General features: G+C 37.4%; 1 protein-coding gene across 6 annotated transcripts in view; it reads right to left on the bottom strand.

Moving 5' to 3' along the window:
- The window catches only part of apba2b (amyloid beta (A4) precursor protein-binding, family A, member 2b), a 79,258-nt gene that overhangs the window by 42,529 nt on the left and 19,731 nt on the right, over positions 1-16,998 (bottom strand). For 5 of the 6 annotated variants that reach the window (XM_052561522.1, XM_052561520.1, XM_052561523.1 and 2 more), the window contains exon 2: positions 11,262-11,300. The gene's annotated coding sequence lies outside the window, so the exon portion shown is untranslated. Of the gene's footprint in view, positions 1-10,257; positions 10,298-11,261; positions 11,301-16,998 lie in introns of those variants that run through there. The other variant, XM_052561521.1, reaches the window with a different exon arrangement.

Genomic DNA, 16,998 nt, shown 5'->3' with positions numbered 1-16,998 from the left:
TGAAAAGCATTTGTTTCAGTGTAGTGATGCACATCCACAAATTTTTCAAATCGTGTACCCGTTCATGAATTGCACTGGGCCTTGTTTGTTAGTAGTTGTGTGTGTGTGTGTGTGGGACGTGAAATACTGAAAACTGCGAAAGTGAAGTCTCAAAATCCAAATGAACCGAACCAGATCGATTCGAACAAGACGTCAATTAATGCACGCGTGTCACTCGATCCAATACGCATGGATTCCTTTTTGCATGAGCAATTTATGATATATTAATGCAGAACAGAACATTTTTATTCACAAACATGTCTGTATATGTACAAATTGCTGCACAAACATTTAATCCTGAATCAAACTGAAAGGCATTTGTTTGTGGTTCGTAAAATACATGTATAAAATTGATGTAGTACATTGATATTTTTGCGTACATCTATTAATCATTTTGAGACAAATTTCATCCCATATTATGTATATATTATGTACATACAAAAATATATTTTCATTCTCTTCTTCACTCGCACCACATTCAAACCAGCACACAAGACAAAGACGCCATTGCGGTAGACGGCTTGCCTCCTGTCAGCCATCTGGGCTGTGGCAGCTGGGAGCAGACCCTTTAGTGCCTCCAGAGAGAAAAGGAGAGAGACGGGGTTGACAAGAAAGGCAGAAGTGGAAGTAGCCAGAGAGGATGGGAGAGGAGCGGAAATGCAAAAATGAAGCTAGTTTGTGAAACAGCAAATCAAGACCACCAATTTTACCTTCCAATCCATGGGCAATCTGATCCATTTTATTTGCTCTTCCCTAATACTCCTTATTTGCTGCGTTCATGCAATCAAAACACAAGCGAAAGCACAAAATCATGCATATATCTCTATTAGCAGCAGCTTTATGACATGAAACCCATTTTGGATGCAACAATCTATATTTAGCATTTATTAATCTTTCTCTTATGAGCCCCAAACATTAGTTGTAGCATTGGTAAAGCACTTGGATACAGAACACAATAAGACTGCAATAAAACTAGAAGTCTAAGAGAATAAGTAGATGCGCTGAAATAATGAGAAGCAGAACTTGCTAAGGGAAACCATCCAGCTTTACTTAAAAATTTCATGTAAAGTTGGACTTCTTTCCCTGGGTGAATCAATCAATCCCACCCAATAACATTCCCATGGTGTACTCCACATGCCCTCATATAAATGATGGCCATGACCTTTGCTAGACATATGATGTATGAGTCATTATGGCACCTGTGCTTGCTGCTGAATACAGATTTCTAAGGCAGGTTAACATCACAGTGCGCCCTCATTATGGCAGCATCTTTAATACATCAGCAGTTATGGATGATTATTTGATGAATATACTTACCAAGCAGTAACAAATTGCCCAAAATGCACATTTTATAACACAAACAGCCTATTGCATTCTTACTGACCAGCAACCACCACAGCATGGGTATTTGTGGGTCAATTATGACCAATATTTCTTTGTTATAAAGTGATATTAAGAAATAGAGATCATACCAACCAAATCACCTTTTGTGGAACTGCATTCAGATAAAACACATCCATGAAAGATTTGTATGAGTTTTTTCCCAGTAACAACAAATTAACTTTTCATTTGCGGAAAGGAAGTTGATTAAAAGTTGACAGGGTTGGGGAATCGGTCGATGCCCAGGGTGATGAGGTGGTTGATATATGAAGGCTGATGAAGAAATGGTCAATACCGGGAAGGTTCAACTCAGAGATAATGCAGCGCTGAGGCAGACAAACATGGAAAAGCTCCACCCACTGACAGCCTCGGCTCATTAAATATTCATGAGGCTGCAAATGACACAAAGACATTACGCTCATCTTCCAGGGTGCACTGGGAGCACAGAGTGTGTAGGCAGATTTGTGCACATGTCTTCCAAGTTATTTCTAGGAGAGCTACACATCTGAGGATTAAGTAGAGATAAGCGGAGTCATTCTGTTTTTATTTGAGCTTGTTTGTTAATATTAACAAAAACTCTAATCCCTGTGATACTAACATAAAACTGCCAGGACACTCTAAGCCTATGGCCACAGTATGTTTTTAAAATGCTTAACTTAAATGTGTGATACACAGTAAATAATGATCATTTAAAACATGTAGGAGCTTGGATCCAGATACAGTTTTACTTGCATCATGACTTAACAAGTTAATTACTGTGCATCTTATTTTTCCTGCACTAAAATGCAGATGTATCTTCAGCATTTATTTATTATTACCATACAGTAATGTGCCATGTGGCTGTATAAATCCCTGTTCTGTTCTCAGAGGTTGTGGAGGTCTGACCAGTCCCAGAGAACCCTGCAGGACAGAAAAAGAGAGAAAGGATACAAACAAGAGGGCCAAAATCACCTGGTGCAAACGCTACCATCGGCACACTATCCATATCCATCGCCCAGCGGAACAGCGAGTACCAAAGCACAGAGGAACAGAGTGTTCCTCCTCATATTTCTCACCGCTGGGACACCACAGCAACGTAAGTCAGTTCAAAAACAAACACTATACAGGGCCTGAATTTCGTTTTTTAAACTGGGGGGTATTCCCCCCTTACATGGGTCACATGGGGGGGATCTAAAGATTATGGGGGGGAGAATAACTTGATGCATCGGTCTAATTTAATCATGTTCATTTATTAATATCTACAGATTTGTATGCATGAATTGTGCATTTCCAGTTCTCAAGTAAGTTTACAAAAAAAATAAACTTTATACAAAATACATCATGCTCTTCAAATTGACATTAAGACCTCTGTTTAAACTAGGCCTATATGCTATATTAATGTCTATTTCAGTTCATGTGTTTCAGTTCAGTTAAATTCTTTGCTTTTTTTTTTTACTTTTGATATTGATATCGTAAATTGATATTAAGAACTCAGTTTAAACTATAAGTATTTGTCTTTCATACATTTCAGTTCTATTTCAGTCATTTTTTTCCATTTCTTTTTTTCATGTGACTTATTCTAAGTTTCTCATCTGTCTCCTCATCTTCATTTCTTTCCAGTTGAAGTCAAACTGCTCAAGGGAAGGTCCAAGCTCTGAAATGATCATTGGATTTGTGAGACTTGTATTATTCAGTGAATTTCTGAATTTAGTTTTGATCCTGTTTTGTGTGCTGAATCCACGTTCACACGACACACTCGCTACTGGTATGACCATGGTTGTCTGAATGAGTTTCTCCATTTCAGTGAAAACTTTTTTCTTTGGATCGTGATCTGCATCATCCGAACTTGTCTTTCGCTTCAGCCAACGGTCCATATTTAAACTACTACGCTAACCAAACAATTCATTGTCTGTGGCCGTGTTTGTGCGCGCGGGAAATATGCTGCGCATAATGAATAGAAAACAAGGGGAAACGCGCAGTCACATGCTCAAACAATTGGAAAGCTCGGGCGCGCGCGCCGCAGTCTCATTTCCACAAGCGCTTGCACTCTCGTGGCGTCTGTCGTTGCCATGCAACCAACTGCGCTCTCCATGATGACAAGAAGGATCAGCAAAATATTAATTGATTTCTAGCCCTTGCGTTAACTTTATTACTAGATATATTTATAGATATATTCATGGAGATGAAAAATAATAAAGGCGCCCTGTACAGCTATGATCAGCTGTTCGACCGAGCATTCAATGTTGTGACGCTGTAAGCTGATCAGTTGGTTCGTTGCTGCCGCGCTCTATCACTGGCACACCATAAAGAGCAAAATGTTTTTTAATGTTTCAGTTTCGTTATTACAACGACAATTTGGAAGCGGATAATTTCTTCACAAACAGCACATTTTGACTCAAAATGTTAGAATTCTGCACCTACACTTGATAGTGTGAATAAGATCAGCGCAACGCAGACCGCTGCATTGACAGCGTGAAACATGATCTGTCTACAGCAGCCAGGGCTCCGCCGTTTACTGTCTATGAGCTCAGCGCTGAGACAGAAAATGCCGGTCCAGCGCTGATTGAGGAATTAAATTCGAAAATAAAAGACAATTTGACTAGACAATTTGACATATTTTTTCTCCCATCTGTGAATTTATTTTTTAATCATTTGCTCTGAGATGAAGCAAATATATTTGTGCGGGAATTTCTCGCACTATAAAAGCTAACCTTGCGGGAATGGTTTAAATTATGCGCAATCCCCGCATTCCCGCACCGAAATTCAAGCCCTGCTATAGCCAAGAAATTAGTTCAGAAACCAAGGGTCTGTTGAAGAACTGAGGGTGTGAGAGCACACATAAACATGCAATACACAGTCTGACAGGCCTTGTGCACGCTGTACGAATAATGCATGATTCAGAGCTATTTTAAGACGGTGTTTTCAGAACACTCTGTGTTGCATGCCACCTTCTGCCCACATTATCTGTAAGTATAAAATAATTCAGTGTAGTTTGGCTTAAAAAATTAACTGAATTACATTTAAGCTCTTTTACTCTTAAACAGCATATGAAGGTCAAAAAATAAGCCGTCTTCAGTGTGTTGGAAATTCCTTAGAATTTAATAAAATACATGTCAAACATGTTTTAGACAATCACTTTTCCTCCAAAAATTAGCGGTTTTATTACTAAACTGCCTCTAATTTTCTTGTTGGACCGTTTTGCCAGATATCATAAGAATGAGCTTCATGTCAAGTTATTTCATATGACAGAATCAATCTGGCTACATTAGGTTCCAGCACTGAAAGTAATTTAAAGGTTCATATCAGGTACACATTTTCAGATGTAACAGTGCGAGGAGATATCATATCCGCAAAGGATGATGGGTCAGATTGGCAGCACTGTGCTTCAGGTTGCCTCTCTTTCGGACTGAACTCTGGCAGGTTAAAGATGAAAAGAGCACATATTTTAAGATTGGTTCTGCTTTCAGTATAATTGATTATTTTAAAGCTCAGAATGCCTTAGGGTTGAAAAGCAGATCAGACTAGCTAGAGTCATATCAGTCTTTGGGGAAAAGCAGGTCAGAGCCAAATAAATTGGGTGACCATGAATCTTCAGTCTTCAAACTGTGTAACAGTGTCTTACAGCTTTCAAAAAAACAATAAGACATGCTACAAGGTGCTTTTTAACATATAGTGTGATCTGCATAGAGAGAGACTTTTGTAAAAGGAGTTCTCACAGAAGAAGCACTGTTCTCTGATCTATTTAAGCAGGCTGTTTCGCCCATCATCCTTTAGGTTTTGGATTACCATGACAGGCTGACATCACAAAGTGCCTCAGCAGCTTTCTGTCTAAGTTTTGAGACTAAAGCTGTAATAGGATACTGAGAGCAGTCTTCAGAGGTCTTCAAAACTGCTCCATGAAGACTCACTGTCCTCCAAAGTTTAGTTCCATTCCATCCTGATTCAACACACCTTTGTGTCATTTACAAGTGACTCTGAAGTTTTTGATTGCAGAACAATGAACAATATATTTTAATCATTTTCAATAGTTCAGTGAAAATATAAAAGCCATTCATTTAAACTCAGGAAACATCATGTCTTTACACAAAAATGTTGTACTTTAGGAAGGAATAAACATATTTTGGGAGGATTTGGCATCAACCAGTTTGATAGAGGGGAAAAATTACATTTCATAGCAAAAGATCTAATTATTTAGATTTTGTTTCCTCAAGTACACTCGATGGACTGGATTCATTTGGAGCAACATTTATGTTCAGAATGAAACCAAACGGCCTTGATGACTAACAAAACAAAATATCAAAAAGAATATGACAGTCTGCCAGAACACATACTGTATATACTTGTAAACACACACCTGCATACAAATTGCACTTGATCACAACACGAATAGCATCTAAATCCAGTACACAGAGAGATCATCTGGTTAGTTCAAGCGTAGCAACACCGAAACATCCAGCATCTAAGGATGCTGTTTAAAGGTACATTATCTTTAACTATAACAAAATGACAAATCAAGCAGGCAACTGCGGGTATGTCTCTCTTTAAGGCATCAGTAATAAGCCATCCTACAGCCTGTGAATTGATTCTGTATGCCTCTGAAAGTATGTGTGAAGGCGAAAGCGATAGAAACTTGCTGTTCTCTCCACATTCAGACTGACTGCTCTGCACCAAATGCAATGGATTAAGGGCCTATCATCACTGCGGGGAGCGTATCATCAGTTTACACTGAGGCTTTTCATGGCTCCTGTTCATTAAATAGCCAGATCTGCCTTTTTAACATCCTTTCTTAGCCTTTTAAAGACTTTTTTATGAGAACTCATATCATCACTGGTCTAAGCACAAGAAAATAAAACAGTCAACCCCATCATTTTAAACAGCAGGCTGCTGTTTGTTGGGGTCCAACATGGCTGCTGCCCTCCTGGGTGCTCTGTCAGTTTGATGCTGATGGATTGAAACTATCTGAAGAAGATTATGAGCCTCGGTTTAGATCTGAGGGTGAATCACAACACTGTCTCACTCTTTCATTGCATTCGGCAGGACGGCTAACTGCCATAAGCGAAGCGAGCGCAGTTGGAATTGAATCCCTTCTCTCTGCATCCGCTAATCCTCTTTTGCACTTGATCAATCATGAGCTTGCCCGAACCCACACAACACACTGCAAAGAAACTGAAAAGAGAGAGGAAAAATGTGTCTGTCCAAGCAAAATCCCCCTTGAGGATGTTTCAGTCACAACCAGTTTGCACCAGTTATAATAGGACATGTTGAACAGATGTTTCATAAGGATAGGAAGATGTTTTCATTTCATTTATTAGGTTAATATAATGTTATCTAATAACAACAGCAGAACATTCAGGTGTAATGTTTACTCACACCGGCAAGAGTTAGAGGATCTAAAAGCAGTTGTATTATTTACAAAGGATCATTTAAGCATTATCTAACCAAACACGCAGCCTAAATAGGAAAAGACCTGACAAAGGACAAGTAAAACATGAAGGATAAATACACAAGGGTTAATGCCATAACAAGACAAAAAGCAATGACTGAAGGCAACAGATCAAGAAAACCAATTGGTGCATTCAGTCATACTGGAAGGACTGTATTTACGATATGAGCACACATCACCTGAAGCCACAATTTCCAATGGGAAAATCAATACTTTCTTTAAACTCAGACCGACCTTAGCTACTGTTACCATGCACCATTTTTTCAGACTTCTATTGGAAAAGCAACACAGGATCTGTGTGTTAGGACAAATTTAAAATGCAATTTTATGAAAATTATCCAAAATGGACTAAAATGTTGTTGCTGGGTCACTGGTCTTTTGAAGTGTTACTAAACCCCTGGTCAGAGCCTGACTCCACCCAATGGCAATATTTGAGAAATGCTGGGCAGAGCACAGCGGAGATAGAGGGGACGAACCGAGGGTGAGGCTGAGCGGGTGGGGCGTGAACCTGAGACCCGCAGTGACAGATTAATGAACAGCTGCTATCAGAGTCGCTAAAATGGAGAGTGACTGTAGTGATGCAAGTAGCTTTGCAACAGAGCGTTTTGAAGTAGAGGACTTTTCTCCCCCACCTTCATCTGAAGTGGAGGATGTCGAAATGTCACTGGACACAGGGCCAGGGTCAGAGCCATATAAGTTTGAGCCGCTGGCTCAACGATGCTAGTGAAGCAGCCGCGCAAGAGAGAATGGGGCCAGTCTCTTAGTAAGGCACTGTGCCGCTTTTCAGCGCGAGCTGTGTGGAGAAGCCCATTTCCACCTCCATTGCGTTGGAGAAGCAATCCTGCGTAAAATGCAGTTTGCATACTCCAGCTCTAGGTGGGAACTCACGGTCATCCTGACCACTGTACTTAATACAGACAAATCTACGCCAACTTGAAGCTATCCTAACTGATGCAATACTATGCTACTAACTAACTATGCTTCTAACAATACTTACGTTACACTAACAACTATGCTAATTAACTAAAAAGGCTACACGAAATAATCTAAATAACCATATAAATGCTATACTAAATAGGTGCTAAAATACTCTATCCTGATCGTTTTTCAATCCTCGCAATTCCAACTCCTGACTCAGTACAGTGATTTTGACGGAAAAAGATGGTTTTATACTGCCAAGGGCGTTGTAGCTCGTACCAAGGGTGTGGTGAGCTGGAAACTACTTACGTCACCTCACCTGCCATCGCTTACGTTACGTACCACCGCAAACATCCAATAGGAAAAATCAACTGCAGTAGCCACCGTTCAACCTGAAGAGGGCAGCACTCAGACATTTTTACACCATATATTGAAAATTAAAACACTTTATACTCACAAATGTAAAGAAAGTTACTCGAATCAATGAACATCACTAATAAAGCCCCATTCTTACAGATCATTAAATAAAAAAAGTTGGTTTAGGGTTTAGTTACCCTTTAAGGTATCCAGAGAAGAACAGTATTTTTCTTTTCAAAATCTTTAAATAAATGTTTAGAAGTTGAAAAGTCAAAATTGCCAGTTTTCCATCAGGTTACTGTAATTGAATATTTCTTTATAGAAAAATGGTGCATACAGTGTTTTGCTATGTATACATTTTTCCCAGCCCACATAAGATATGATAAGAATATGATATATAATCATATTTTACCACCTTATGAGATTTTTCAGAAAATCACACAGATCACAGAAATTTCCAGTTCATTCCAATGGGATGTACTGTACTGTGAAGCTTGTCTGACTTAAAACAGTAACCATGGTGTTGAAGAATAGCAAGAAAGCTTGCCAGAAAATACTAAACAACATTGACAATTGAAAATACAAGGGGCACATAATTTCCTCTGCATTATTTTGCAAAAGCGCTAAAAAAGCTTCCTGTCTTTGCCTCCGAGTGAAAAAGCAAGAGTAAAACCTGAAATTGTCCATCCCGAGCAAAATGTATTCCAACCAAAATCAGTTGAATGCACATCATCACGTCATTATTATTATTTCCAAACTCATAACTTCCCAGGAGTGCTTGAATGCAGTACATCATTAAACAAGACACACCTGAGAACCACAACCTAGTCAAGAAAATAAAAAAAGAACTTCAGTACATAAAACCACTTCATTAGACATTTTCCCTTCCCAAACTGAAGGCTAAAACAATCATATAACACTGAAGCAGTGTTACAGTATTGTCAGTTTCTCAATGAAAGTCTTTGGAGGAGGGTAGTCTGCATGCCTCCATTTCCAGTTTCCATCCATCAAAAAAATATGCTAGAAAGGGCACGAGGCAGCACAGCAGGAAACACCAGCACGTTTTGCATTTTTGTCTCCATCTGTATGCAAATGCTTCCATTATTGCTTGATTTGTACGACCAAGGGCAGCAACACATTTCATCAAATGCTACATTTCCCCACCTACTGATGCTGTGCTCTGAACAAAGCACAAGGCCAGAGAAACACAGCGGAGAGCAACAGAATCAGTGTTCTGCTAATTCACAATCAACAATAACCAATAACATTTCAGGGCAAATTTCAGAGAAATAAAGAAACATACTTTGATTTTGGCCTGTGATGTGCCCCTCATGAGAAGTGATGGGCACAAAACAAATTCGAGCAATAATACATCTAAAAATATCAGCAAATCATCCAAGTGCACACCAGTGTTTCTGTGATGTCCAACTCCAAAAATGACTCTTATGAGATGGCTCATTTTAATGAGTCAGTCTAAAAGATTAACAGAGCAGTCGTAAATGGTTTGAATCAAAGTTCACAACTGCTACTGTTCACAATCAACTCCCTTACCGATTAATTTTTCAGTCATTCCCTATTACAAGAACTTCACATTTGTGAGACTTCAAATAGCATGACATGGTGGAACCATAATCAACACGTTTTTCTGTTTTTGCTCTAAACAGGCATACATCATTTTACAAAACTAGATCAATAATTACATGGCACAAATACAATCAGAATCAGTTATGTGACAACAACAATTCTGAATATGTTTATACTAAACGCATCAATAAATAATATCATAGTCTGTTCAAAAAATTTCCCTTAACTTCAACAATATCTAAATAAATTGGTGACTTAATCAACAAAAAAAATGCATGTCTCTGCGACCCTCCCCCTTCCATCAAACACTGATTTTTCATTGCTTAGAAATCAAGATTAGGAAGAAAAGTCAGTTGGTATCTGTGTTGATAGACAACAGAAGACGGTCTGACCCCGCCCTAGCTAGGCTGCCTCCAGTAAACCGCTACAGGTCTCCATCCCTGCCCTTTTCTTGCACCGCTCAAACAGTCCTTTCAAAAATACAACAATGCTAAAAGAACATATTTCCCCTAGACATATCCTTATAAAATTTTTGTGAAAGTAATGCGGATACATACTGAAGAGTGAAGTGTTTGGGCAGCCGTGCCGCTCTGTGATCCTTCCTCCACCTCATAACATCTTCAAAGACATTTCCCATGATACCGCACTCCTCCACCAGCCCCACCACCAACACGGAGCCTCTGAGCGTAGATTAGCATGTGCCTCCCTTCCCCCACAGCTCTTATTGCATTCACACACCTTATTATTTGGCACAAGGCCAGGCATGTCACTGTTAAATCACACTTTTGTCATGAATACAGAAAGCTGTTAAAACCAGACAACAGTGTTACCCAGGGTTGCACATTATTCAGAACTGAACTGAGAATATTTTTTTACATTCCAATTCAGCAGCTCAGTTTGAATTGAATTAGCAAACTGAACGCTGAATTGCAACTGAAATTTATGGAAGTAGAATTAAAAATTCATGTAATTTCAACAAGTGTAATTTATAACCAGGAAAGTGAGGACTGTCAAGTCTTGTATGAAGATTGACAGACAGATAAAAACTGGTTTTAAATTTCACCTATAGAAATTTGCATTCGATTTATACTGCTGTTCAACTATTAATTTATTTTGAATGACACTGAAAAAAGGACACATTAAATTGATCAAAAGTGAGAGTTTCTTAACTGTCACTTTTGACAGTTAAGACTTGAGTTATGCCTGCTGAAAATTCAGCTTTATCATCACAGGAATAAATTAGATAAAAAATATTTCACAGTAGCAATGTTTTTACTGGATTTTTTTAACCAAAACAAATCCAGCTTTGATGAGCTTGCGAGACAAAAAAAAAACTACCCCAAACTTTTGATGGTATCTATGCGTATACATATATAAATGAATCCAATATGTGCTTTTCTTATCAAAATCAGTGCAGGAAAAGCTACAAAAAAAAAAAAAAAAAAAAAAAAAAAAAACAGTCTAGGCCTGATTATGACACACAAAACAAGGGAGATCTTCTGATCCATCTGGTGTGATTGCTGTTTGTGCAGAGAGCATTCTCATTTTAAGAGACACTTACCGATTGTTGTGGGGTGAAGTGGATGTCTCAGGCACAAAACTAGAAGAGAAAAACAAAGAGATGAATAAGAACATCATGACACACACAGAATCTGTCCTCACCTGCTAAAGAACGTTTAACATTTTGTTGATGAAATATATGATTAACATTGTGTCTAATGTGAGAACCTCAACTTCAGTGATCTTATAAAGACAAATGACAACACATACACACACGCAATCAACTAGCAGGGTCATCTATGAATTTTAATAAAGCCACATCAATGAGTGATAAAAGACGAGGTGTGAGTTTGACTGACATGTCTATAAAATCTAGCGTTTAATGGGAAACAGGAAGCTAGTTTTCTTCGGCATGTCTCACACTTTGACTCTGTTTGGTGCTGAGAGTTGATTTGCGTGCCGTGATTACTGAGCACCAGCTCACAAAGAGGCTGATTGAATCAACAGTGCCACTGCTCCGGCACAATCTAAGGAGGGAGGAGGAGAAACAGGGACGTCCCAGCCAAGACAAGTGATGCAGAGCAGTCTCTCTGTCTTTCCTCTCCTCCTGACATTGTCACTTGTTCTCCCGTGGGGGTGCTTCTACACGAGCAGATGTTTGCCATTAGATGAGACTGATAACAACACCACACATGTCCCCCACAGACTTTGGTGACTTTGGCAGTAATTTGTACACTTAATTGTAGAAGTGTCCTATAAATTTGTTCATTTCCTAAGGGACATGTGTCTTCCAGACGGGCCGAGACAAACAAAAATCAAATCCGATGTGAAGTGACACCATCACACCCTATTTTCTGCACCTGCCCCGAACACGATGAGGTATAATCAGCAATAATCGACTGAGAAAGACGACAAAATCTTTATTTTACCAGGAGAGAGCTCCTAAGGCTTATGACTAATGATTAATATAGCATCAACTGTTCAGGGAAATAGGAAAATGAATGATGAGAACATTGTTTGCACAGTTGCACACAAAAGATCTTTTTGACATCTTGCTGGCAGATGTTGCTCTTTCAAATGCAGTTCAACAGGAACTGGTAAATCCAGTGATAAGTCGAGTAAGAGGATTCAGCTCTATGGACAGATGGAAATACTGAGAGGAAGAGAGGAAATATGTTGCCTCTTTCTCTGCTTTTTGAAGGAATACTTCATCTGAAATGAAAGTTCTGTCATTATTTTCTCACCATCATGTGAGAAAACCTGCTCTTTCTTCTGAATAACACAAAAGACACAGAAGTGAATTGTAGCAGATAGTTGATGCTGCTTATTTCTATAAAGGAGAACCCCACTGTACTATATATATATATGTATATATATATATATATATATATATACACACACACATACTGTATATGTTACGTGAGCTGGCTAAGAGGGAAATGCACAATGAAGGAACAGAGTCAACAAGTTATTTAATCATGAAACCAGGAGTAAATCCAACATTTAGCAACACAAATCCAAATCAATAGCAGACAGACAATTCAGGAACAAAACAGGGCTTAAAGGGAAATGTAACCCCTCTATCCTGGGTCCTCAACGCCACACCTTGTCCTTGCTCCGAGTGGGCCTCGAACCCAGGACTCCAGCACGGGAGGCAGATGCACTAGCAAGGAAGCTAAATGACTGCAGCCACTGACATCTGTGTGAGGTTTACAGCACAGCACCTACCCGCTGGCCTCCGTTACAGACACTCCACCCCAAAATGAAAATTTTGTTATTAATCACTTACCCACATGCCATTCCAAATCCGTAAAAGCTCCATTCATCTTTGAAACACAATTTAAGATATTTTGGATGAAAACCTGGAGGCTTGTGATTGTACCATAAACTGCCAAATAAGTTATACTGTCAAGGTCCAGAAAAGTATGAAAGATGTCGTCAAAATAGTCCAACTACCATCAGTGGTTCAACCGTAATGTTATGAAATGACGAGAATACTTTTTGTACACAAATAAAATAAAAATAATGACTTTATTCAACAATTTGTTCAAATCAGAGCAGAGTAGGCTTGGGGAATGGAGGGGTTTGCTCCAAACTTGCTTGGAACGAATCGTTTCCTAATCATTGGCAAATGACTCTAATATTAAATGTATATTCTGAGAAAATTCCAACTTCAACAAGATATTAGAACACTTTAAAATACCATATGACCTGCTCTTTAAAACTTTTTGTCACCCTAACAACAAACAGCTTTACTCATTCTTATACACAGAGTCTTATATTGTCTATATCAGCTATGACTATTTTTGTCTTTCAAAAGACAAAATATTTTGAAAAAAAGACATAGATATAAACAACATAAAATACAGGCCAGGAGCGAGGCCCTCTAGAAGCGCGAGGCCCTATGTGGTCGAAGACTTGGCACAGCCCTTGCAACAGTCCGGCATATATATATATATATATATATATATATATATATATATATATATATATATATATATATATATATATATATATATATATATATATATATATATATATATATATATATATATATATATATATATATATATATATATATATATATATGTGTATATATATATATATATATATATGTATATATATATGTATATATATATATATATATATATATATATATATATATATATATATATATATATATATATATATATATATATATATATATATATATATATATATATATATATAATGATTCACTCTATTCACAATTCGATTTACATTTTCTATTTCATGGTTCGATTCGATTCAATTCATGATTATTATTATTTTTAACAAAGTGAGATTTAAAAATTCTAAATGAAAATGTGTCCTTTTATTATTGCTTGGACAAAATGATGCGTGTTTCTTTGTGAAATTAAAATATAATGTAAATAACAAAACTAAATTGAAATTTTAAAACAAACCTCAAATCCAATAAATAAGTAACAAATAAAAGAAAGCTCTTCATATAAACAAACAAAGGCTTCGTCTGTGCTCTTTCCAAAAAAAAAGAGGCAATCACTGCATTTTAATCATGATCCAAACAAAGATGCTGCATAAATGCAACATGAGCAGTTTTAATCTAAATTGTTTTTGTTGGGATTGTATAATTTCGAAATTTGAAGCAAAAACAGATTGTCCTGACTTCAGTTTTGTGAAACTATACATAAGAAATATCCAGAGATGTATAAGTACTAGAGACCCAGACTTGAGTAAAAGTACAAGTGCTCTATCAAAAAAGTGACTTGAGTAGAAGCACAACACTTAAGTAGAAGTACTGAAGTATTCAACATTTGTTATACTTAACTATTGCAAGTAGTCTATTTTAAAATTTACTACTCAAGTACTGAAAGTAAAATTAGAAGTATTGTGTTATTTAGTTATTAAAGAATATAGTCAAACGTTTGAACATATTGTTTTTACTATTTCAAATGATTAACCTAAAGGACAATCACAATTCCTTTGTAACTTTTTGTAAACAAAAATCAGTTACAGGGTTAGTTCGCCCAAATTGCTAAATTATGTCATTAATAACTCACCCTCATGTCGTTCCAAACCCGTAAGACCTCCGTCTATCTTCAGAACACAGTTTAAGATATTTTAGATTTAGTCCAAAAGCTCTCAGTCCCTCCATTGAAGCTGTGTGTACGGTATACTGTCCATGTCCAGAAAGGTAAGAAAAACATCATCAAAGTAGTCCATGTGACATCAGAGGGTCAGTTTGAATAGAAAATACATTTTGGTCCAAAAATAGCAAAAAATACGACTTTATTCAGCATTGTCTTCTCTTCCGTTTCTGTTGTAAGACCGGTTTGCGAACGAATCACTCGATGTAGCCGGATCTTTTTGAAACAGTTCACCAAATCGAACTGAATCATTTTAAACGGTTCGCGTCTCCAATACGCATTAATCCACAAATGACTTAAGCTGTTAACTTGTTTAATGTTGCTGACACTCCCTCTGAGTTCAAACAAACCAATATCCCCGAGTAATGCATTTACTCAAACAGTACACTGACTGAACTGATGTGAAGAGAGAATTGAAGATGAACACCGAGCCGAGCTAGATAACGAACAACAGACTGACTCGTTCACGAGTCAAGAACCGTTTCTGTCAGACGCGTCCAATGACACTGGACACTGAGCTGATGACACTGCGCATGTGTGATTCAGTGTGAAGCAGACCGACACACAAAGCGTCTGAACTGAACTGATTCTTTTGGTGATTGATTCTGAACTGATTCTGTGCTAGTGTTATGAGCCCAGGTAAACCGAAGGCTTGCAGTCAAGTCCAATGACGCCATTACGTAGAGCGCAAAAGAACCAGTGAACTTGAGTTTATTGAATCGAACTTTTAGAAAGAACTACTGGTGATCCGAAAACCGATGCAACCAGTTCTTGACTCGTAAACGAGTCATTAGATGGCTCGGCTCGGTGTTCATCTCTCTTCACAGCAGTTCAGTCAGCACGCGCAGTCTTCGCTCAATGATGTGCCAGCTTCATCAAACCTGCCATCTACAGTTCTGGCAGTGGTAATGTGGGTTTGTAATGGAATGATTCGTAACATTTTTATAATTGTAACGAGTAACGATGCCGCGCATAAAAAAAATATCGGAGTAAAAGTATTAAACTCAGTGAAAATATGTACTGAAGTAAAAGTGAAAGTAGGAGAAAAAAATAATACTCTAGTAAAGTACAGATACCGCCTTTTAGTACTTAAGTACAGTAGTGAAGTAGTTCTACTTCGTTACTATACATCTCTGGAAATATCTGCATGAAACCGAAACAGCAAACGACCTGAACGAGACGCAGATTCACTCTCTGCCAGCATGTGGTGCTTAAAGCATTTCCCAGCTTTTGTAAACAAAGTAGCGCAGCACTTATGAACTTTAATATGCATTATACAGAGGCAAGATGAAAAGAAAAAAATACCAACTGAACTTTTCTAATGACAGTGAGTTCCCCTCAGACATACATTCATATAAACTCCTACCCATTATTGTATTGCGATTTGTTTAGTATCTCATCTGATATGAGATAGATATATATATATATATATATATATATATATATATATATATATATATATATAATGTATATGTATGTATATGTATATGATAAAAATGGTATATACCATTTAAATGTTAGGGGTTTTAAGATTTTTTTAATGCTTTTGAAATAAGACTTTTGCACTCACACAGGCTGCATTAACTGGAATGAAAATACAAAAAAAAAAATAATCATTAACACTACTATTATAATTATTATTACATACAATGTAAATATATAATAATATAATTGGCAATATATTATATTTAAAAAAAATAATAATCCCACAGTCTGTACTTCAGTCTTCAGTGTCACAAGATCCTTTAGAAATCATGCTAAATATACTATTTATATAAACACACACACACACACGTTTAGTTTTGTGAAAAGTGGGGACATCCCATAGGCGTATTGGTTTTTATACTGTACAAACTGTATATTCTATGGCCCTTCACCAACCCTACACCTAACCCTAACCCTCACAGGAAACTTTTTTACTTTCTCAAAAAAAAAAACTCATTCTGCATGGTTTATAAGCGTTTTGAAAAATGAGGACATGGGTTATGTCCTCATAAGTCACCCTCTCCTTGTAATACCTGTGTCATACCCATGTCATTATACAAAGTTGTGTCCTGATATGTCACAAAAACAAGAGCACACACACACACACACACACACAGAGAGAGAGAGAGAGAGAGAGAGAGAGAGAAACATTATTAAGAGAGAGCA

Source organism: Carassius gibelio, chromosome B7 (genome assembly GCF_023724105.1).
Source record: "Carassius gibelio isolate Cgi1373 ecotype wild population from Czech Republic chromosome B7, carGib1.2-hapl.c, whole genome shotgun sequence".
NCBI lineage: Eukaryota > Metazoa > Chordata > Actinopteri > Cypriniformes > Cyprinidae > Carassius > Carassius gibelio.
The sequence above is the reverse complement of the archived record's forward strand: the minus strand, read 5'-3'. Positions and strand labels throughout refer to the sequence as shown.